This window comes from Panulirus ornatus, chromosome 25 (genome assembly GCF_036320965.1).
Source record: "Panulirus ornatus isolate Po-2019 chromosome 25, ASM3632096v1, whole genome shotgun sequence".
In the NCBI taxonomy this organism is placed as follows: Eukaryota; Metazoa; Arthropoda; class Malacostraca; order Decapoda; family Palinuridae; genus Panulirus; species Panulirus ornatus.
In genome coordinates this window covers 11576056-11603035 of record NC_092248.1, presented here as the reverse complement: position 1 = coordinate 11603035, position 26980 = coordinate 11576056, and positions in this window count along the sequence as shown.

The window sequence follows — 26980 nt, the reverse complement described above, 5'->3', positions numbered from 1 at the left end:
CGCGAATTGTATTTTTGTTCTCTGGACGCCGAACGTTACGAGAAATGTGAAAACATGCACACTGGCAGAACAAACAGTTAAGTAATTTAATTTGGTCCATCACTGTTGGGTCGAGTAATAAGGTAAAACCTGAAAATCCATTGCTGATTCGATAGATCGGCAATTTAATTTCATGCGTGTATAGGGGAGAGATGGCCTGTGGGAAATAAAAGGGGGGAAAATACACGGTGTGTGTGGGTATATATATATATATATATATATATATATATATATATATATGGAGAGAGAGAGAGAGAGAGAGAGAGAGAGAGAGAGAGAGAGAGAGAGAGAGAGAGAGAGAGAGAGAGAGAGAGAGAGAGAGAAGAGAGAGAGAGAGAGAGAGAGAGAGAGAGAGAGAGAGAGAGAGAGAGAGAGAGAGAGAGAGAGAGAGAGAGAGAGAGAGAGAGAGAGAGAGAGAGAGAGAGAGAGAGAGAGAGAGAGAGAGAGAGATGAATGATACGTCCCAGGTAAATAATTGATTTAGATTTCACGATTTCTTCAAAAACATTAAAGTTGACTTTTGAAAACTCTCTATATAAATGTGTGAAGAAAAGTGAATGAAATGAGAATTCAGTCCACATTTGCATCTTTTAATTTCCTCAGTGTTGAGAAGATACATTATCCTTTTTCCATTATACATGAATCATGGACAATCCTTTCAAATGTAATAGGAAGATCCACGAAGAATTTATGTGCAGATAAATTTCGTCTTTCACTTTCTGAGCTCTTTGAGAAGCTCCGATACTCGATGGTACATACCAAAGGTCAGAGAGAGAGAGAGAGAGAGAGAGAGAGAGAGAGAGAGAGAGAGAGAGAGAGAGAGAGAGAGAGAGAGAGAGAGAGAGAGAGAGAGAGTGGTGTCTCAGAAAGCTAGAGATGGTAGACAGAGATATGCTAAAAAATCTCAAAAATTCGTTCAGAGACGAGGCAAGAAAATAGGATACGTCATAAAGAAGGTTATCGTAATATGTTATATACATATATTTAAAAGACCGAAGTGAACCCAAGCTAAAACTGTAAACATAGTAATTTACACAATACTGTTTACTTAATGCGCCTGTCACTTTAGCCTTCCAGTACAGTTGAAATCCACTATGGAAAAAGATTTCCAGCAGTTTTCTCCAGCAATTCCGTCGTCGCCTCTCTGAATGCCAAGGAAATGGAATTTCCAATCCATTCTCTAGCAGTTTAAAGCTAATAGAACGTCCTTGGTCAGTGCGTTTTACCAGGATCTCGTCAGCTGTGTTATAGATTTTACTTTTAGCTTATAACTTACTTCTATTACTTTCTATCCATTTGGACACCTGCGGTCAGGTAAGAAGTTAGAGACACATCAAAAAGTGTGTGCCAGGAGCTGTAGAAAAATACTGGAAGAGTAGAAATACAACGAGATTCCTTGGCTAAAGGTATGACAATAGTGACAATAGAAGTGTTGCTCAAACGTCAGCTGGTTTGAAGTTGTGGTACTGAAGCGTCAGCCAATTTTGGTATTGTACTACTTAAGCGTCAGCTGGTATGATGGTACTTGTGCTAGGGTTATGGGGTGGTGTGTTGTGTAATGGATGTTCTCACTGTTGTAATCAAAGAGGATAGAAATATGTTAAGACACATATAAGCTACATATGTAAATATATATGCATATACATATATACAGACGACAACCACACATTCCTTGGTACTATTTAGCGATTCACCCGTGGCATATACCTGGGCCCATCTCCTCGAAGCCATCACTTCCCTATCTCACCAGCACCCACGAGAAATAATTCAATCACAAGGTGCACCTTCGGCTTTCCCGAGTGTCAGTGTTCATTAGCAGAGCCAAGGACCAGACCACATCATCAGAAGTCTCCCTCCACCACTAGTCAAGGGTGATATAAGATGTTGGGTCTCGAACCTCGGTTCATCGTGTTGGAAATAGATGTTTTCTCCCACGAGCCAAAGATGTTAGGAGAGATATGATCACGTGACTTCAGGAGTCTGTGTTGATCACGTTGTTGGGTCTCAGCGTGAAGACACAGGTCACATCATTATGATCGTAGGTCATTAGTCGTGGATGAAAAAGGGTTGTCATTTCCCCCCCTTGACTTGGAATGGGCAGTCATTCCCATCTGAACGACTACAAACGAATTGTAGTTCTCTCCTGGTAAAAAATATATGGTGGTTTCCACATCGATGATTGTTAATAAACAGTTGTTACTACTTCTCGATGACTCGTCGCTAACGACCATTAAGGAAATAAGAATATTAAGAAGGTGTTGATCGAAGACGTTAATGAATAACGATCATTCTTTAGAACAAATGGTTGGCAGTCCCTCACAAATGTGTCTCCCACATCCAGCTCACGTAGAAATGAAATACGTGTTAATTACGGGCTGTGAAAACTGTCTTATTAACTTCTTCCCATTTTTTGGTTGTGAAAGAGAAGGAAGCCGTCCCAAGTAAAAAGTGTGTTCCGCTGGGCTCTACCCTGAAAGAAAGTTGAGAGTGGAAAGCTTAGCAACTTTTTCATTCTCTTCACAAACCCAGAGAGATATGGCCGGGAAGTAGAAAAAAAAAGGAAAGAATTTCCAGAGCGACCGAGGGTCGTAGAGAGAGAGAGAGAGAGAGAGAGAGAGAGAGAGAGAGAGAGAGAGAGAGAGAGAGAGAGAGAGAGAGAGAGAGAGAGAGAGAGAGAGAGAGAGAGAGAGAGAGAGAGAGAGAGAGAGAGAGAGAGAGAGAATACCGATGGTGAAGCCATATCCACCAAGGGGAGCTGACATAAAGCTATCTTTACGTGGGGAATAAAGACACAATTTCTAAGTGGTGGTCACATATTTCTTTTTCTCTGGTGGAAAAACAGTGAGCAAGGTCAGTATGGGGATTCTGTGGATAACTGTGTGCAGCATGTGCCACACTTTTTATATAATAGTGAATGATATATATATATATATATATATATATATATATATATATATATATATATATATATATATATATATATATATATATATATATATATATATATATATATATATATATATATATATATATATATATATATATATATATATATATATATATATATATATATATATATATATATATATATATATATATATATATATATATATATATATATATATATATATATATATATATATATATATATATATATATATATATATATATATATATATATATATATATATATATATATATATATATATATATATATATATATATATATATATATATATATATATATATATATATATATATATATATATATATATATATATATATATATATATATATATATATATATATATATATATATATATATATATATATATATATATATATATATATATATATATATATATATATATATATATATATATATATATATATATATATATATATATATATATATATATATATATATATATATATATATATATATATATATATATATATATGCTGGAATTACTCCTATAGGCTTGGTACTCATAATTCATTGAAATTAATGAGAGACATAAATTCCTAAATTCGAATTGGCTGGTTGCCAGCTCAGAGGACACTATAGATGGTGAAGTTATCGTCTCTAACCATCTGGTTGTCTCGTTCCATAGGGTGACCTAAAGTTATGAGCTCATTATGAGTAAGGGGGTGTAGCCCTCCAATGGCTTTTATCTATTATGTGACAGTTAACGTCTGTAGGGTTGAGGAACCTCATTGACTTCCTCACTCATACAACGACTGATTCTTCATGGAATGAGGCATCACCATTGTTTTTCCTTTGGCTTCATCTCTCACGTGACAGTATATAATAGAAGCAGGTAGGGGAGGAGGGGAGCTGAACAACGCCCTTTGTTTAAACTCTCATTAGACAGTAATTACCTGAGGGGCTATAGCACCTTCTTGGCTTCCTTTCTCATACCTGCCGTGAGGTAAGCGAGAATAAGAGAAAGACACGTTTGATATTCGATTGTGATTTAGCGTTACATTGTTCACCACAACGTGAGGTGAGTACCGACTAGTGTTGTCGAATGCCCGGTCCAAGGCTCCTGCCTCCCACGATTCTGCTGTCGATGGTATCAATGGTATCTAGCACGTAAATAATGGGAGGGTTACGGGTCAGAGAGTTACTGGCTCTTGGATTAATTGCTTGATCTCTATCAGTTAATTTGGCACACTAACGACTGGATATGTACTAATGAGGGCAATCTGGGTCCCTCCGGAAATACAGGGACTTGTACACTCCACCGCTTCGCCTAGACTGCATCGTAAGACAAAAGACAGTCACTTCGTATGATTTTGGAAGGTTGAGTCTTACACCGCTTGAAGAGAAAGATGTGCGTAAATGGATCTGTAAGATGTACCATGGCAAGCCACAGATTGTAATCTCTGGGCGTTTTGTTCTGCTAATGAAATGTGCATTGATAAGCCCGTAGACTTTTGCCCCGCTCGTGATATTTGGGTTGGTATGTCAAATGTCAATAGACTTACTGTTTTGTTCATTAATAATATTCATATATATATATATATATATATATATATATATATATATATATATATATATATATATATATATATATATATATATATATATATATATATATATATATATATATATATATATACACACATGGATATTCTTGCTCATCATTACACATGGTTAGAAAAATAGAAGAAAAGATGCTGATAAAGCGAAAAAAGATTTCTTTTTTATTTGGAGGATGACCAAGTCATCAATCTTGGCTGCTTCCTTGAACGTGATAGAGGGAAAAAAAAGGCGAGAGAAGGAGTAAATATTATCAGTCTTGTTAACGAGGTTGTTTGTTGATGGAGTGAAGACGCTGCTCGAAATCTGATGAGTTTCTCCAGTGATGAGTTTGATGAGGAATCAGTGATGGTTGCTGGGGATAATTAAGTGGTATGGGGTAGAGTAGGGGAGCTACGTACTCTCTCTCTCTCTCTCTCTCTCTCTCTCTCTCTCTCTCTCTCTCTCTCTCTCTCTCTCTCTCTCTCTCTCTCTCTCTCTCTCTCTCTCTCTCTCTCTCTCTCTCTGTTAGACCAGATCTCGTTGCTGCTGGCGCGGGCTGCACCAGCCATCAGCCCCCTCCCCCGAAGGCCGCCTCGATGCGATTATCCTCACCATTTATTTCCTCACTCCCCAAGGTTTTTCCTGGCTCCCATTTGCTCTCAGTAAAGCAGGAAATTCCACCTACTTATGATAATATCACCGAATTTGCATATCACTAAGTTGGACTTAACCAACCGAAATTTTCCGAAGCATTTTGACAAGTTCGGTTTTCTCATTTGCAAACTTCCCTTCAAGTGAAGTTTGTTGAGGTCATTAATAATCCTTTTCGCGACGATCGGGCTGAGTTTGACGCTTCGTATTTCTTCAGGAGAAGAAGTTGTCATATATAACCAGGGATTCCAGAATCCTCGGAATGTATTCGGAGTCCTCATGTTGGGGATTAGTCTTCCGTGGAAAGATTCTTTTCTCTTTGAATCTTTGGACTGCAGGGTATTAGCATGAAAAAGATTGGGTATCGTCAAAACCCGAAGTAATAATACTTAAGTAAATGTTGGGACAACGTTTCTGGATATTTGGCAGGGATAGAACATGGCACGAGGGTCCGATAGCTATTAAAAGATACACCAAGAACCATGTCAAAACTTTGCCTACTCTGTAGATATTACTTGTGTGCCTCGCCATTAGCTAAATACCGCAATACTCGGTAAGCGACTGGCTCTTATGATTACTATCTGGCCGTTGGCAACTCATGAATGGGGAGTTACGATAACTGTTTCTTTCCCTCCGCCACAAAGCTTTGGCATTCTTTGCCCCCACACATCTTACTAATAACTATGACCTGCTCGTTTTTAAAAAGCAGGATTTCCTCCTCGTCCTTAAAAATCATAGTGAAATATATTTTTTCCTTTTTCTCTCTTTACACATCTCCTTCTCTTTAACCATTCTCATATTTTAATCAAGACCTGGCCTCGATGTGGACCTTTGTCCGAGGCTAGAATCTTCAATATGAGGAGTAAAAAAAAAAAAAAATGATATCCTCTGGATCAGACACACGAGAGAAACTTTCGACATCTTGCAGTCGTCAGAGTGGCCAAGTATTTCTTAAAATGAAGACATCAACTCTCATCCAGAGGGACTGGTGACCAAATTCACTGGAACAAAAAGCCCGCATTCCTTCAGCTGCTGGAGTCACATCTCGAACAAATTTCAGCAAGAAAATCTCCAGACCGGCAGCTGTGGCACCCAGTGGGCCAACTCCCATTTGGCAAGAAAAAGAAAGAAACTTTCAGAAAATGTTTAGGAATAAACTTATATATAAATCTTAAAAAAGAACGGACAAAACATGAGCCTTGATTATCTTCATTTACTTCTTCTCTTCGAATTAGATAGATGACGAGGACGTAACTGAAGAAGAAGAAGACAAAGATTATATGTATATATCTAGTGACGTCAGATGATATATGGTGTATTTGATGGATGGTGAGGAGAACTCTGTTCTTAGGCCATCAGGAAGAAGCTAGATCATCTGTATTTCAGTTAAATATCGAGTAGATTCCTTTAACCTCACGAACTATTGAAGGTACGTCATCAGTAACATTATTCACCTTAGGGAAATATGCAGACACACGTAAAAACCCTTACAAATAAGGGTCACACGTGTATGAAACTCTCTCCCCGTATAGTACAAAAAGGTAATTATAGATGAGTAATTACGCACACACAAATACATATATAAACACGAGTATTCAAACAAACATACACTTATACACATACACGTACTCACACATATACTTACCTTCTCAGAAGAAGAGACTTTGAGACACATACAAACACACACACTCTCACACACACACACACACACACACACACACACACACACACACACACACACACACACACACACACACACACACACACACACACACACACACACACACACATGCATATACACTTCACGTTTATGTGTACGTCTCTGGTCGCTCTGCTCTGTGAAATTCAGCAACTAATCCAGGGAAACTGTTGGCCAAATTGAGAGGCCGCGGAGAGTTGTGGGGTTAATTCTCGGAGCAAACACGATGCGGACGGCGGCACGAAGTGGCACCACACGACGCGGACACGGAAATGAAGTGGCACGACAAGGCCCGTGGAACGGAACGACACGCCTCGGTCTATGGTAGGAAGTGAAACGATACACATATACCAGAAAGATGCTAAGATAGAAGAACCAGAGGCCTTAACGTGAAACAGTGGAAGAAATTTATTGAAATAGAGATATAAAGAAATACTTATACAGTATCAGAGTAGAGTATGAGGGAAATGAACAAGGTGGTGTGATTGTGAAAATGGACAGCATACAAAATTCTATAAATCATATAATACTAGAGAAGGTTCAAGAGGTGTGGCTCCCCTTACAGTGCAAATACGCAATTACACACACACACACACACACACACACACACACACACACACACACACACACACACACACACACACACACACACACACACACACACACACACACACAAGCCAAGACTGCACCATAGATGCACATCTGGAAGCCAGATTATTACCAGCTGCTTCATATTTACGGTCACTTACCTTCTCCAGTTACAAGCCTTGTCCCTGTAGGGACCACTATGACCACCAGGACCTATGGACCACCAACAGGTCTAGTACAGGCCACGACGACCACCACCTGATCCTGCACGGACCATTACCAGATCTTACAATGACTTACCACCTGGACTGGCACGGACCATCACCAGGATCTGCAAGGATTACCAGCAGGACCAACGAGGACCACCATCAGGAGCTACACGGACCACCACCAAGAGATCTATACACGAGACAACAATTCCTGAAACCAATCGAAAAATAATTTTCTGAGCAAGTTGAGACATCAGATATGAAGTGCAACTGAAAGATTATCATGTCGATCAGAGTTTTAATATCCTTTCTCCGAGTAAGTAATTTACGTCAAAGTTACAACAATAATTTGTTTCGTAGACACTCATACATCGCCTATTTTTCTTATTTCTCTTCACCTTTAAAAGCTGCATTATTCCCCCACGAAAAGTGTTTAGCCGAAGAAAAATTGAAAATCCTTATAGACAGGAGCTTTTCCACAAGGATGCCATCATCCATCTTATAAAGATGGAGTTTCCTTCTATTGAAGGAAAGAAAGCATCGTCCACAAAACTCTTTAAGAAGATTTCTTCGATCACTCTTGGAAAGATTTCCCGCCGCTCACACGTCGCTTAAGTTTCTTTTCCACTGATGTTTCATACGTGATTCTCTCCTCTCAGAGCGGATCATTCCAGCTGCATCAAGTCATTTAGATCACAGACGTAAAGATGAGTTCTAAGACATGTACAAGACACACAGACGTGAAAAGAATTTCTAAGACATACAGAAGATCCACAAACATGAAAATGATTTATTTTGAATGAAGTAACGTAATCTTTTTCGAGGAAAATATAATAATTCAAGGTATTACCTAAGAGGGCCTCACTCGAGAAAAAATAATTCATAGGAGAGTCTTTGAAAATCTTATGCAAGTAAAATATAATTCAAGTTATAGTAAAAATGAATCTGATGAGAGAAAACATTATTCATTGTACAGTGTCAGAAAATTTTACTCCACGAAAATATAATCCTACGAATAATTTCAGGAAATCTTATACTAGGAGAATATTACTAAAGATATAATTCGGAGATTATCATCATGTGAAGAAAAATATATGATTCAAGGTAAATTCTCAGAGAGGATCTTTGGTTAGAAATATATACTTAAAATACTTTATCTCAAGGGAAATCTTCGTCCAAGAAAGCATAATTTCAGATAAAATCTCAAAAAAAAAAAATTGTGCAGGGAAATTATGATTACAATTATAGCTAAAAGAAAATACTGTGAGAAGAAAATATAATTCAACCTACTTTCTCAAAGAGAATCTCCATACAGAATAATACAACAGATGTTATAATAAAGAATATCTAGTGGGAGAGAAATACTTGTATGATTCTAAGTATGATTTGAATGATAATTTTACTCAGTTATGATTTTGAATTTTTTTGGGGAGTATTGTTCGTATGAAGTGTACTACGGAACTGGTCTGAGTACATGGGGCTGTATTCCCATTGTCTGAGTACATGGGGCTGTATTCCCATTGTCTGTGTAATGAGTATCTTCTCCAGTAGCGGTGTGCTGGGTGTGGCCTAGAGTGGCTCTGCAGTGGCTGTATTGCTAACGGTAAATGAGGTAGATAAAGATGTTTTATCAGTGGGAAAATGGGGAGGTTATAGATGCTGCTAATTGGAACTGAGATGGTAAATGCTGTCAGTGGGAACTGGGGCATATCAAGAACAGCTGTGTGTGTGTGTGTGTGTGTGTGTGTGTGTGTGTGTGTGTGTGTGTCTGGGGCGTCCGACTAAGAGTGGAATTACATTTGCTCTTTGCCTTCGGTTGATTATGCAAATGCATGGTATTCTAATTAAGCCAAACGGCGAGCCAGTTCATTAGTGAAAGGAATCCGCCAAAGACTTTTGAATAACCTTTATCCATAATCTCTGTATATCAGAGATGATTAAATTATAAAATACAAACATAATATATTGTCCTACATATATACCAAGATCTAATCATTTGTTATATGATAAATGAAATAAACATTAACTCGTGGATAATCTAACCTCCCACTGACACACTTTGTCTCCTTACAGTAGACATGAATTATGCAAGTGAGATAGAAAGTTGTATTTCCTCATATATCAGTGACGAGAGATATAATGAGAAATAATTCATGTACGATTATTTTACAGAGTGTTTATATAGTCAAAAATCAAAAGGTTTCAGGCTTAATGACATTCCTCATAGATCACTAGTCGTTAAACCCAACAAGCCAACAATTAATGAGAACCATGTTAGTCATATGAATGCTCTCATTACCATGCAAACTGAACATCATGATGTACCACGTGTCTGCTGGACGTCTTGCTACATATGAGATGTATCACATGAGCTGGCTAAGCTAGGAAGCAGCTTTACAGACCAGTTACAACAGAGATCCCATTGGAGGAACCCAGGAGACATGGGGAGTGGGTGTTCGAGACAGCTGTGAGGTTTACTGGTAAACCAGAGTCAACATCAAGCTTCATGAAGCATGGCAGCACAACAGGAGCCTCAAGATTATTCACTTGGGTTTAATGTTGCTCATTTGCTTACAAGTAATTATCTTGGGAAGACAATACGGCCGTTTGATCTGAGCCGGCTTGTTTACGTTGATTTGATGCTACAGAAAATATTAAGGATATATATATATATATATATATATATATATATATATATATATATATATATATATATATATATATATATATATATATATATATATATATATATATATATATATATATATATATATATATATATGGCCTCAGATGCCAGTGCCGTCTCAGCTAACACACATAGAATAGATATCTATATAATCAGGACATCAAAAGACATTCTACCTGCTATAAATGTCCTTTTCATATTCATCAAACCCCCTGAGTATGCATGCTGAACCACTCGTTCACTCAGGTTCCTCCGCCATAACAACCCTCACCTCGTCCCGGGACACGATCCCCCAATGACGTTCGTCTTTACAACACCCACTTTTTTCCCTTCATTAAACCCAGTCGACCAATCAGAGGCCCTATCACATCCCCCATAGCCCCGCTACTGTCTACCAGGCGAATATTTCACGAGACGGAGAAAATTATTTTGGCCTCTCTGCATTAATCAGGGTCCGAACCCTAGTGCCGCCTGCACGAGGGAAAAAATTTATTATAGCGCAGTGTTAATGTTCCTGTGAACCGGGTGTCGGAGGCAGCGATTTATAAACTCCAGCCTAGCCATTGTTTGCCTCCCTACTACATTCACCGATCTGGGTAAGCCTGAACAATTCCTTTTTTATTTATGTACATATATATATATATATATATATATATATATATATATATATATATATATATATATATATATATATATATATATATATATATATATATATATATATATATATATATATATATATATATATATATATATATATATATATATATATATATATATATATATATATATATATATATATATATATATATATATATATATATATATATATATATATATATATATATATATATATATATATATATATATATATATATATATATATATATATATATATATATATATATATATATATATATATATATATATATTTGCATTTATAAATAGAAATTTCAATCCTGTAATTTTAGGCAAATATTGAATGTTACTGAAGAATTTGCCATAGACTCTCAAAAGTCTACTTATGGAGTACGATATTCACCATGAATATCAAGGTAAATGATTTAACCCTATAATAATTCCCGTTCCATTTAATTCTACTTCAAAATAGCAATGTTCTCGAAAGCTTATAAAACTCCCTCACTCACCGGCTGACTTTTTTTAAAGTTTACTGAGAAGGCAATAGTGATTCAGGCTGTTTATCTCTGTTTTTGTTTTTTCTTTTTAGTCGAAACGTTTAAGCAACGTAACAACAACAACAACAATAATAACAAATGACGCAGTGCTATTAAATAAGACAAATCAAAATGATAAATGATATGAGAAACAGCTGGTTGTTCTGGGAAAAGCCGTCAGGATGAAAAATCGTCTAACGGGGAAAACGAATCAGAATGATATGCTAAAACTCTGAGACAGTTTGTCTACTTTGTCAACTTATTAATCTAAAACTGGCCACCTCTGTGACCTGTGTCACATGTTGCTCCTCTTGTATTTTTCGGATATCCACATTGTACTGTGTACTGCAAAGCCAGAAATAAACTGTAACTCTGAGCTCGTCCGAGCTGCAAATTATAATTTGAGTTATGGGCCAGAGTCATACGAAACATAGATACGCGAATCATACATATGTGCACATGTATATACGTATGCAAACACATAAGCCTATAGATATACACATGTGTGTGTGCGTGTGTGTGTGTGAGTGTGTGTGTATGTGTGTATGTGTGTGTGTGTGAAATAACCTGGTTAATATCAATTCATTTTATATATATACATATATACACTGTTTATACATAATTTGATGTACTTTCTAAAGCACAGAGAAACAAGAATCCTTCATTAACATTTCTGTCAGGTTTCTATCATTCCATTCGAAAACATACTCCATAATATATACCTTTCCATTCGTAATTTTCTCTTGTCATTCTTGTCCCCCTAGCGCCACACCCATTACGTTTGAACTAATGCCATTTGCAAACCAAAATAGCTGTGTCGGACAACATTTTCCATTTACAAAGACTGTTCCTGACAGGAGACTTCCACTATACATACTGAAAACTCAAAAAGTATTAAGCGCAAGAGATTATGCATTATACCTATATCCACATACTAAGAATATATCAATATATCCTTCTGGAAATTGTGATCGCCAAGGATATGAGCGTATATCCCTGTACTCTGTGATATCACTAGTATAATCTCACTATGTTCTCTTAAGTATATTCGTATATCTCCATTTTGTCTCTATGTATACTTGTATTTGTAATTATACATCTTCCCTCTGCTATCTAAGTATACATGCACAGCACCAATGTCGTCTTAGATTATGTATATACATTTTCACTGTGATTTTAAGCATATATATGTTTATTTTCCTTGTGCTTCTGAAAGTGTAGGTGCAAATCACCCTTGTGTTCTGTAAATATACATATGTGTCATGTACTCTTTCGGTATATTTTCATATTTCTCCAAGGAACCTTTAGAGTATGATGGTATAGTTAAACCTATGTACCTTTAATATTCAACCAGCCTGTTATCATATGTACTATGAGGCTGAAGCATTCGCCTCGTCAGGTACATTGGCAGTACGGAATTGCCTAAAGTGAGATAATCAGCTCCTAATGAGGGGAGAGAGAGAGAGAGAGAGAGAGAGAGAGAGAGAGAGAGAGAGAGAGAGAGAGAGAGAGAGAGAGAGAGAGAGAGAGAGAGAGAGAGAGAGAGAGTACCTACGACAAGATCTTGCCGGAAAACCAAAAGGAGAAGAGAGACACAAGATAGAGAGAGGGAGAGAGAGGGAGAGAAAGATTGAGGGAGGGGGTGGTGGGTAACGTTTACTTCTACCATAAGAGCTCGTTCATCGGTTCGAATCTCTTAAACTTTGTATGTTTTGTTAAAGGACTCGCATAAAAGATAATTGAATGTCGTTGTGTTCGCTAAACTCGTGTCAAAAGGTAATTCAGCGATGCACTTCTCTTTAAGCACAAGAGAAACAAATGTTTGACGTCATATTTTTCGTTAAGCGCATGCTACGCAGGGGAACAATAGACTTGGCAGGATGAGTTTATTTAAACCAGTTTTACCACAATACTTTTAACAGAAGTTACACAGAGCGATGTTTATGGCGAAATAATTCACACGCTTATAGCGTAGGTTTTCACTTGCAAACTCAAAAAATTATATTTGTGCTGAGTCTTTAATACGTATGTTTTACTGAGGATATTGGTTAACTAAGTTCACAGACTTCTGGCTTTGTTATGCGTCGGCTGGTTTTAATATTAATAACATATTTAAAATTTTTGGTAGTGAAGCGTGGGTTGCGATGTCCGTAGACTTTTCCGCGATTTCTCAATTTTCTGGCAGATAGCAGTCATGTATCTTAGTAAAATGTCGGTTCAAATCCCCTCTAGAGTTTGTTTAGCGTTGTTAGATGTGTTCCTCAGACAATAAACTTTATAATTATTTTTGAAATATTGGTTAGTAAGTCTTAAGCTGGAAGAAACAGCTTGGTGAACACCAACGCCTTCCTTTCAATCCTGGCTGTGTCACCACCATTGCAACGCGCCGTAATTGTGTTTCCCTACGAGGGGAAACTGAATGTCATCTTATAATTGGATTATGGTAAAGGGACACCAGAGGTTTGTGTTGCTCTGGACTGCAAGAGAGAACTTGGTCTGTCATGAACTCTGAGAGCTAACTAAAGTGATGTAAGTCAGAATTGTAGTTTATAGTGGTTTATTATGGTGTCATTGTAACAACAATTGCTACACAGATATATAAATCAGTAAGATGATAACCAGATGATATATATATATATATATATATATATATATATATATATATATATATATATATATATATATATATATATATATATATATATATATATATATATATATATATATATATATATATATATATATATATATATATATATATATATATATATATATATATATATATATCGAATTTCTTGTTTTCGATTTCATCAGCCCAGATCAAGAATTTTATGTCAATGTTTGATTGAACATTCTGAACTCACTCGTTTTTCAGCAAACATTTCTGACAGCGCATTGTATAAGCTTCTTATTTCAGGTTATTTTACACAACAACAATAGTCACATTAAAGTGAGATATATCATCATCCTTTTTTTCTGGTGGAAACTTTCCAAATCTGTCACGACGGCTGTACTGAATAGACGATTAACCACTGCTCAGTATGGAGTTTCCCTGGGGGAAAAATAGATAAAATTCACACCTATACGCATTTATGAAGGCGTTTCTATTCATAAATGCATTTATGAAGGCGTTTATATTCATAAATGGATGTGAATCACGAGATGATTTGAATATCTTTGGGAGGAAAAATTCCAAGGGAGGAAAAAGTGTCAAAGACATTAGAAGACCGAGGGAAACAGGGTGATATCTAGTGTGAGCTACGACAAGTGTCACCCTGACGACGAAGATCCCCTTTAGGAGAGCCCTGATCAGTGTCAACACACGATTGTTTCTCGTAAGTGGAGCGATTTGAAGTGTACTCAAGTGATGGTTCCAATAAACGCCCTTGCTTGCAGATTGCAGCTCTGTTTGCTTTCGTGTTCTCGGTGAAATGGTTTCAAGGTGCGTTGTCGTATCAGGAAACAAACCCAATGAACTTGTGAGGCTGAGATAACTGTGCTTGTGATGACCTAAGGTGATTATGGATACGTGGGATAACTCATCTTATGTATACATGGTAATTAGCTCTTTGAATATACCGTCGCTTCCATTAGATCTCTACAAACATAAAACAGTAAATTAAACGTAGATATTCTTAAGATTATACGCCTCTATAATGGCAATTCCTTGTCATATACATACATTATCATATCTAATGTTTGCTGTGTATATAGCTAGTGTTGGGAATGTATATACCTAGTCATAGTCTTGTACCTAATTACTGCCAGGGCTGCACATAACTAATGGCATGCAGGTACATGAGTGGTCTTGCATGTAACTAATACATTCAGTGTCATATCAAGTCCAAAGTAGATTCATGATATCCTGAGATTGTAGGAGTAAGACAAAGGTAAATGACAGAAGGCGAATGAGCGATACGCCTCTCAGACAGGCTACACCCACTTCAAGGGTGAGACTTGCCATAACACTCTAACTAACTCAGAGATCTGTTTTCTTACACTTCTATAGTCAAGGTAAAGTTTTCTTGCACTGATTTACTTTTTGATATTGTTTAACGAATAATTGTGAAGTTGATTTAAATGGACCTCCCTGACTCTGATATGACTTCTGTTTATGTAATTAGACGTCTCCCGATCTCATCCTTCATATATATATATATATATATATATATATATATATATATATATATATATATATATATATATATATATATATATATATATATATATATATATATATATATATATATATATATATATATATATATATATATATATATATATATATATATATATATATATATATATATATATATATATATATATATATATATATATATATATATATATATATATATATATATATATATATATATATATATATATATATATATATATATATATATATATATATATATATATATATATATATATATATATATATATATATATATATATATATATATATATATATATATATATATATATATATATATATATATGTATAAACAGTGTTGCACATCGTTGATAATGGTGTCGTTATCTGGACACGTTAACTGGTTTTTCCATCCTGTGTCCTGTGTGACACGTTCCCAATTCTCAGGAGGGGCCCTTCTGTCTGGCAGGATTCTTGTCTTGAGCGAGAGGTGACAGCGTAGCCATTACTTCGTCTGAGGCTGATATGTGTTCGAGCCGCTGTTAACCCCCTGGAACATGGAAACCTGTCTGCAACAGCCGTGCTGTTATCATCTTGGAACGTGGAAGGTGTCTGCAACAGCAGTGCTGTAACGAACCTGGAACATGGGAGTTGTTTCCAAAAGCAGTGCTGTTACCACCGTGGAGGTTGTCAGCATTAGGATCGCTGTTACCATCCGGGAACATGGAAGGAGTCGACATCAGGATGGTTGTTACCATCCTAGAGCATGGAAGGTGCCATGAACAGGATTGCTGACATATACCATTAATTACAGAGATAGCCACGCCATGCGAGAGGTCTCAGTATATGACGTCTTAAACTAATCTGTGTCATCGGAAACCTTCGTGTGTTTGTGTGTGTGTGTGTGTGTGTGTGTGTGTGTGTGTGTGTGTGTGTGTGTGTGTGTGTGTGTGTGTGTGTGTGTGTGTGTGTGTTTGGGTTGATGTCTGCTTTGTTGATGGCAGACGCTGCGTCTTCATGTTTAACATCTACACAACATTTAGCTCGTGATAGTGCCTCGTGAGGGACTGAATATTCGAAAGACAGGAAGATCTGCCAGGCACCCCAAGATATAGTCGACAAAACAGCAAGGAGTTGAAAGGCTTTGCTTCTTATATTTCTGTGCAGACGATGCACACCATTATGAAGCTGAACGTGTTGAAATCAAACACCAGTAGACTTGTGCTCTCAGAAAATCTCTGATTTATCTGAATGTTGTTAGGATTTGCATATCTTTTTCTTTTTCGTCGATACGTCTAGATTAATGGAGGAAGACAAATTGCATCGAGTCACGGTGAAGGAGGGAGTATTTATCTTGATCTGATGAGAAGTGTCATTAGAAGGCAATGTGTCATATTTTCACGACTGTTGAGCACAGTCGAAGGTAATTTTGAATACTTACCGTTCCATTTTAGCTCTGCATGTCCTTGAGTTAGTGGAACGATAACTTCCACTCATATTCCACGCTTGCTCGTCTCTTAACTATCTTTATCCACACGCGCCGTGGCTTCACGGAGTTATGAAGGCATTACATTCAGAAATAACATCTGGAAGGAAAATTAGATGTGTCAGCTTCCCAGGAGCCTCATGGGAAGAAATGTCAGCTTGACTCGTATCCAGCGAGGCTAATTCTCCGGCGTAAACACTCAGCAAAGCAAACATATAAGAATAAGGGACACACACACACACACACACACACACACACACACACACACACACACACACACACACACATATATATATATATATATATATAAAATTCAGTTCGTTTATTGTACAATGTTGTTAGTATAGATGTGCAAGACGACGGCTCTGTGTCGCACCCTTCCCACAGCGAATAGCAATTTCCTTTGACACAGATTACAACTCCACTTGGGTATAACCAATACTGTAAGTGGTGGATTTCAAGTGTACTAATCCCTAATAAGAGGGAGAATGCATAGGATTACAGGCCTGCTCGTTTTGGTACTATGAGGACGACTGTAATTGCTCTGATGTTTATGGCAACGCTGTCAGTGAAATGAAGGCAATATAGTCATATGACTTTCCACGGTAATTTGAGGACGTTGAATTGGATGCATATTTTTTTTCAAAAACAATGATAACCTCAGAAAATATTGGAAATGATAACGATTTGAATCTGTTTTTTAATAGCTTTTTCCACTAGGTTTTAAAATGTTTGACAGTTGTCATTCATACCATTCCATTTAGAAGATATCAGCAAATACAAATGACTTCAGAACTCTTTGTGTTGAGGGCATTTCAATTATCAACCGGGTATTTGTCCATTTGCTTCTTCATGGCTTCAGAACTGAAGTTCACCTTTGTTACGACCATACTATAAAGAAGACATGATCACAGATATAGCTACTGAGGAAATGTTGCGACACTGGATCGTCCGTCATGTGTGTCATTGACTTATCCATACGCCACTTGAGGCTCTTGTCACGAGTTCTAGGTTAACCTCAATAGTTAACGTTAAGTTCTTTCTGTGTCTTTCGCGTCAGCTCTCTCTCTTCTAAAGCCTGCAGGATCGCATCTAATGCCATGCAAATTTATGAAGAGAGGGAAAAAATGATTCGTTTAGGCCCCACTGGCTGGGTACATCAAATCTCATTCCATGAAAGTCACTCATGTCATGGACGAAGTGGGTGGGAACATACAGGTCACCAATTCAGTTTAAAATAATTGCTCTTCACAAAGAGTGATAAGATGATAGACAGTGCTGAAGCAGTTAAAGATAACCATATATGTACAAGTTGTATATATTATAGTCGATATGTTTTTTTCCAACCATCATTCTTTACTTCGTGTAAATATCCTACACATCTTCAGGGTCTTGTGATTCAAGACCATAGAACAATTATCCCTTTTTTCACTTTTTTCTCACAGCGAATCTTTGACTCATCTCCTCTCTTGGTCTTTTACGTATTGACACAAACTCTCCAAAGAGCTCAGAAAGACGCCATTAGTACCAAATGGACCTCTCATTTCCCGTATGCCACAGCATTTCCACTCTTTATTGCTTTGGAACGTCATGCCGTTTACGTCATCGTGATCACTCACAAGTCGTTTCTTTTTATCAATCGTTTCTCGTTCTTTCACCAAGAATTTCAGATCACACGAGAAGAATGCCATTAACGCCAAATACTCTCGTATTAGAGCTATACAGGAGGACGCCCCTGTTTACTAGCTATCCGATATGTTCTCGCCAAATGGCGGTATTGCTCCAGCTGGCTTTTAAAGTCCGCGTGTTTCTGGCGGCCTTTCCTCGCGTTCCGCCACGGTGATCACGCCAGCGAAGCAATACTCGCCGAATAATGAGTCCAATTGGGCGGATTTGGGGTGATTTACGGGCTGCTGCGTCGGTTTTCGCCACCACACGAGGAGCTGGGCTGGCAAGGCTTATGATAGCACTTACAGGCATGGTGCATGGTTATTGCTTTAGATATTGGCTGGAACAGAAGCCTTGGTGTTCCGTACAGGGGCCTTGCTAATGTGGGGAAGAATACTTGTGATGTGTGGATGTTTATACGTGGTTGTGTGTGTGTGTGTGTGTGTGTGTGTGTGTGTGTGTGTGTGTGTGTGTGTGTGTGTAGGTGCATCGAGTAGCTGTGTATGTAAGTGTGTATATATGAATATATGTTTTGACATATGTACGCGTTTGTGAGTTTTATCTATTCGTGGGATCACATAGGATCGGATCAGGAAGGGCTAGATCATATAGGATTGAGTCACATAGGATCGGATCACATCGGTGTGGATGACCATACTGATACGAGAAAAAAGTCTTCATCCATCACATCCTGTCAGAAGCAGTAAAGAGTTAACGTGACACAACGTGATTGCTTTACACGCCCTGGGGACGCCCTGGGAACGCCCTGGAGACGCCCTGGGGACGCCCTGGGGTAAACTCTCAGACAACATAGAAAGACGTGTTATGGTACGTTTTGTCCAACATGCTAATCAAGATTTCTTTTTTGTAACTTTTAGAACTTAGGGAATTTTAGAAAAAGAAAAGAAAAAGAAAAATGCCTTCATAAATATGGAAATGACTTTCTCGCGGAAAATATTGCAGAGTCGAGAAGATTAAAGATAAATAGATCTTTCAAAATCCTCTCTTTGTGTACGGTTACAGTTTATTTCTTTTTCCTTGAGGAATGATGCAAAGCCTTAACGTCATGATAGCATTACTATTGTCAGCTCTTAGCAATGGCCGAATTCTGTATATCACATCCTGTTTGCTGGAGAAAATGAACGCCAGACAAATTCCATGGGAGTGTGGAGATCAGCAGGTGTTGATACTGTTTTTCATATGATACTATCATCAGCCTTTGGAATATTCTAAGCATTTTTTGAATTCTAACAATGGCTCAGAAGATATTAAGTCCACTGAGCTCTGATGTAGATATTTCCCTTAATCATTTTTCCTGAATGACCAGCGTAGTTGAAAGTATAACTTATAGTCCAATTCAATATTATGTTGTGTGATATGATATAAGATTTATAAAAGTTTATCATCATATGCAAAATATACAAAATAAACTCATTACCATGTAACACAGAACACGAAACATATCGTAAAGTCTAATCTATATTCATCCATGGTGATGAACATTCCTTTTTTTTTTCCTTGAAACTATTTTCTGAATAAACAGATTTTAGAATCACAGAAACTCCGTCAAATTACCTCCCACGCATGTTAGAGTCACACGTGTCGAGAAGGCGTCCACGGCGCTGCACGGTGGCCAGAGGCAATATGCCTGCCTCCAACTCCTTCTCTCGTGTGGAAGTTGAACGAGACGAGTCGCTGCCACAGTCCACATCAGGGGAGTCTCCTGGACGATCCTGTTGGGATTCAGTTATTCGGCGGACTGGCTCTGACTACGGCTCTGGGAGGTGACCATAGCTTCCAGATCTTGTGACGAGAAATTAACTCCCACTCACCCTTCCTGGAGGATCACTCCCAGGCTACAGATGGGCGAATGGAGAGCTCATGGGAGGCGGTAGGATCATATAGTCAGGATTGGATAAAGGAACAACGTCATCTTCCAACATTTAGTAACATGAAAAGTTTATTTGTCAGGAACTAATAGCAGTACTTTCAGTTAATGTCGTCAATGCTCTGTCTCTCTCTCTCTCTCTCTCTCTCTCTCTCTCTCTCTCTCTCTCTCTCTCTCTCTCTCTCTCTCTCTCTCTCTCTCTCTCTCTCTCTCTCTCTCTCTCTCTGAGCTTCTTACCTCTTCATCTCTTCCGTTTGCAAAATACATGATGGCCTCTGTATATCTCAAACCTTTTGTTCCAGCTAAAGGGAACCTTCAATAAGAAAATGGAAATTATGGACCTCCTCCACCCCAGACTCTGGGGTTGGATACCAGGGGTGCCGTTAGAGGAGAATCTCTTCCCTTAAAAGATATTCTGAGGACTCAGGGGGAACAGTGGGTCTCTATCTTGGGTTTCCAGTTGGGAACTGGAAAAGTTTTAGAATTATTTCATCAATAAGATCACCAGTAACGCCCTGAAGTTGGGTTACGGAAGGAGACCTTTTGAGGACGTTGAAGATGGGCTACGATGTGGTGAACTGGTCCCGGGTCCCAGGTAAACTCGTTTCAGAAATCAGGTGACCTTCTTCCAAGACACAAGTGAAGTTGTTCCAGGACCCAGGTGGTTTGTTCCAGGATGCTAATAACTTCATTCTACGATCCAGGTCAATTTTTCTAAGATCCAGATGACCTTGATCAAGCAGATGGACATAGAGTGCCTCCAAACTCCGTACTCAAATGCAGTGCAACTCAAATAGAAGATATTAGAAAAGCCCTGAGTCTCTAGACCCCTTCCCTCAAAGTCTAACTCGTGACACAATCAGCCACGAACTACCGGAGAAGAAACTGAATGTTGAAGGCAGTGCTAACATGTGGTCGGGAGGGGAACGAGTTATTAAAGCCGTGATGTTTATCAAATGAAGAGAGATAGCGAGTGGTAGTTCCTAAAGGGTGGTAGAAGAAAGGTAAGAAGAATTATAAGAAGAAGTAGGAGAAGAAAAAGGAATATGAATATGATCTGAATATGAAGAAAACATAGTACGAAATAATACTGTTCTTTTATATGATATCAATTAACACGGGTCGTGTTCATAATATGAAATATATCTGGGATTCAGTAGGGAGATCCTTTTCAAAGGAACTACTTCTGCGGTTTCGCTTTGATGCTTTCAGTCACGCCTCTGTTGTGGCTGATGGATCTCTGTTATCGGCCGGGAACTGATGCTGGGTCTGGTCCAGCATGTATAGTGATGGTCCCTCGGTGAATGCTGAACCCACGAGCGAGATAGATAACTCGGTTCTACGCAGCAGTTTCCCTGACATGACTTGCCTACCCTCCTCCCAGTGTGCGGTTTATACTTGTCAATCCACCAGGTCTGGAAATGGATTCGAAATTGTTAAATAAGCAATTGAAACCTCCAAGAAAATGAATTTGAGCTAGAACACGCCTACGTCTTTTGAAAACTACTTAGTTAAAAAGCATAGGTGTATCTCATTTAAGAATTGCTCAGGTAACTTATCTATAGTAACCTACTTAAAGAAAACACTATAGACACGTACAACGGACGCGGTTCTCACTGTGTCTATAATGAAAGAAAGGAAGAAAACTTTCTATGTACGAGACCTCTTCGATGTCTATACCGACATAAAAAGAAAAATTCTATACAGCCGATTCCTATATTGTCTATACTGAGAGGAAAGAAGAAATCCTTCTATATACACGAAACCCACAGGGAATGTATTGCAAGAGTGGAGATGTATCGTCTATGTATTTCTATCCAGCTCCTTCATCGTTTATACCGGGGAAGAGTTGATCGTATTACGTGGCTGGAAGTGAATCCCTGGCTGTATGAGATTTCCTAGTGGCTTGACAATGGCGTATATTTCTGATATTTCCAGTTGTTTCCATAAAGAACAGATGTCCAAGAAATTGGATACCTGTACCCATGAGTCTTCTGAACTCCGAAGGGACCCATGAGTATGGATGGATAAGTTCATGTCTAGTGAATCTGTGAATTTTGGCTTTGAGTCCAGACTTTTTGAGACAGCCTGTTCATAAAGATGGTTCTTAAACTCACAACTCAGACTTCCTCAAATTTGTACGGATACACTTTTGTGTCTGTTGATTACACGTCATTTCCTTGCTGGAACATTTGACAGCATCATTCAACTCCAGGAAACATCATCGCAATGCTGATATAGGATGGCGTTAATTAATTTGAATTTATGAAAAAGAGGAAAAAAAATGTAATTCTAACTGATGTGTATTCACCTAAAGTATGGAGGAGAACAATGCTCTTATCGTATATATTACCACAAAAGTAAATAAAGAGTTAACAGCACTTAGTATGTTAACAACATTTCTTATATTAACATCATCTGATATCCTGATATTATGTATGTTAACATATATCATGTTAACAGCATCTCGTATGTTCACAATATATTCGAAAATGTTTATTAGTTTTGGATATATTTACACAGGTCTACATACTGAAAACAGTATGTTAATATAGGACGTGAAGACAGAAATGGGTGACCAGTGATAGAGCTGAAAGGTAGGTCAGGTCAAGTGTCGTCAGGGAAAAGGAACAAGTTACTTTATGATATCACACGTCAGAAGTTAGCTGGGACAAGTCCAAGACATGAGTTTTTGAGTTATTACCAGGGCATCAGCATGAGAGCTCTAACATGAATAAGCTTAGAAGTAAACTGTTAAAGGAGCAGTGACTGCTGTTACTTGAATGCTGACAGTATCCTGAAATGTTAACTAGAATGAAAAGTGTACATGTAAACTTGCATCTTCACCATATCACTGCAAACTGGAGGCATAAACAACCTAGCAGATCACATCGATCACAAGGGAAGTAAAGATTCATAACATCAAAGTTTGACCAATATCTTGACGAGAATCCTCTTGGCTAATTGGTTCAGAAACTTCGTGTAATCTCCTCGTGATAAGGGTTCGATTGATGTCTGCGTCTCGTAATTAGTTATATCTTCTGTTTGGGTCAATGCATCAAAGAGGAAGAATTTCTCTGAATTTGGTTATATATATATATATATATATATATATATATATATATATATATATATATATATATATATATATATATATATATATATATATATATATATATATATATATATATATATATATATATATATATATATATATATATATATATATATATATATATATATATATATGTATCAAAGAAATCCCTCTTCTTTGATTTGTTGTACTTACGTTACATTAAAGTTTCTTGAGAAAAGAGTCACGCACAGAAAATATTACTATATGATATACGTTAATGATGATCATCTGTGAGTTAGAGAAATATGTGTGGGTGTGGGAGGCTGGTGATTGCCAGGGGTCATGTGCAGTGTGAACACCAAGTCTGATCCGTGGTTATTGGTTTGAGTGCACTCAGGTCTACCTGGCAGGACTGAGGTTTAAAGTTAGCTGAGTGATGGAACTCGGAAGTTACGATTCCAGAGTTGTAACTCACGAGTTGAGGTTCTGATTAATGGTCAGGTATAGCAATTATATAATGTTCCTGTTGATAGTCGAAAGTTTGGTCTTGGGGAAAGTAAAAAGCCCTGACGAGAATTAGTGATGTCTTCTTCAAGACTTATGGTTGTCAAGAGATGATGGTACTAATCCACATCTAATTGGCTGGATTGGCTAATCTTTTAACATTTGCTTTCAGTTATATTTTCCTATCCCTTCCATCCATTATGGATATGTCTGCAAGACAACGACGCTCAGCAGCATACGATGTATATGATATGATACATATAGTCATATGATATGATACATATAGTCATATCGGTTATCTTACTTCAGGTAGAGAAGGATGCTGGATGAAAGAACACCACAGCCACAGTTAAAATGGCCTTGAACCACCACCACCACCACTATCACCAACACTACCACCACCACCACCACCACAATACCCCCCTGGTCGTCATCTCATCAATCATCCACTCAGGGAATATGAGAAGCAGAGGGTGTGGGGCTGGCTGGCCCTTACGGTGGGGATATGGTGGTGATACCATATGTTTCCCTCGTCCAGTTTTTACTGAGGAGTTGGGGAAACGAATTTCACTTTAGCCAACAAATTAAAGTTAGATTTTTAGGAGGATAGCTTACACTTGTGTCTGTTTGTCCGTCTAACGCTGGCGGCGTTGCTTGTGTGTCTAACACCATGGTACAGATAGGATTGCTTGCTGAGTCAATGCCGCAAGTTCTGAGCTGCTTCTGCAACACTGACTTCACTCCTGTCAGCAGTGAATGACTGCTTTACCATCTTCTGTTATATAAAGAGAATTTGTACTATGTTAAGGTTGCATAATGACCCTAAGCGAAGGTTCTGAGTGACATGTGATGTTTATTGTGATGACTACTATCGTTACGAGGTTGGTTTGTTACTGGACCTGGCCCAGGTGTTTGTGTCTGTGTGTCTGTTCGTCTGTCTGTGTTTGTATAATGCCTCGTCTCTCTGGAGTACACGTATATCAAATTCCAGTTCCAGACAAGAACATCACCCCAGCTTCGCTATTCCATATGTGTAGCTTTCAGCGCCGGTGAAACGGTTCAGTATATAATTGGCTTCGGCTGTTGTAGCGTTAGTGTGTGTGGGTGTTGGCTGGCAGCTTCCTAGAAGGATGGAAAGGGTAGGTAAAGGGAAGTGGGCAGAGAAGAATAGACCTCTCATTCACGGGCTCCCTAACACTGTATTGTCCTGAACTGCCTGTGGTCTACACATTCTAAACTCTGGCCATAACGCCAGCATCTTCACCTTTATAACCTCGCTGGGCATTTGTATACACGGCTCTTGACTTACCTGAAGGAACGTGTGGTTAGTGGAGATGATCTTCCAGTAGCAGTGAAGGCTTTGCCACGCTGGACCAAAGGGGATACCACAGTAATAGTGATGGGCTTGACCACAATAGAACAACAGGGGCACCATATCACCAATGAAGGGCTTGGCCACAGAGGGTGTATCACATTAGCGGGGAAGACCTTGGCCACACTGCAACAAAGGGATAATCTGCCTCAGCCACAATAATGTTGCTTAAATATTTTCTGAAAATCTTTTTCAGCAAGATAATTCTTACCCTCTCAGGGTAAACAATGCTAGAAGACGCGAGTATTGTATATCCGAGGAGGTCCACATTAAAGGGTTGTGGGTTGTAAGGGGTAACAATGTGCGTTGTGAGAGGCAATACCGTGGGTTGTGAGAGGCAACACCGTGTGCTGTTCGGTGTTGTGGGAGTGCTGTGAACCATGTGTTAAAAGATGATCCTGAAGGAGGAACAATATGCCTGTGGAGTTAGCCTGGCCGCTTAGAATCCTTCTTTACCATCAAGAAGAGAATTGGTGATCAACATGTTCGGCTAGGAAACCCTTAACTCTATTGATACAGAACAGTTTCTATAAACTGAACCTTCTTTACGTTACTGATAACCATGTAATATGTGTCTGTATCTTCTATGACTGAGGACGCATTGCTGAGTCGTTGACAGTCAATAAGAACCTCAGTAAACATGCTATAGTTTTGATATAGCGTCATATATTCTCGTTATATCGAGGAACGAGAGGATAAACCTGCCATGTCCTTTGTTATGGAAGCTTTAACTTCATGGGGAAATTGGAAATAACTTCACTGTGTGTAAAACCCTTTTAGTGTTGGTGATATATGGAAGTCTGTGTTGTTGGAGATCTGTGGAAGCCCCTGGTGTTGGAGGTATGTAGAAGCCCCCAGTGTTGGAGATATATAGAAGCCCTCAGTGTTGGAGATATATGAAATTACGTGGTATTGGAGATGCATGGGAGAGGACCAACTTAAGGACTCCTTCCTTTAGGCCACTTTGTCTCGAGGAACATATCTAGGTGTTGGGTAATGTGGTGAAGCAGTGGCCCGCCCTCAGAAGTTCAGAGGCGCGGAAGATATGTATGACAGTCCAGAACACTGGATAAGGTTCCAGAAATGTTTGTACACACACACACACACACACACACACACACACACACACACACACACACACACACACACAGTGTTGCTGCTCTACAAGTTTTTGTTTTCAATTCCATCCATAACATAACAAACGCGTGAGGGACCCCGTTCGTCTTTTGTCTTCAGGAAGGCCAAGGCGCCTCAG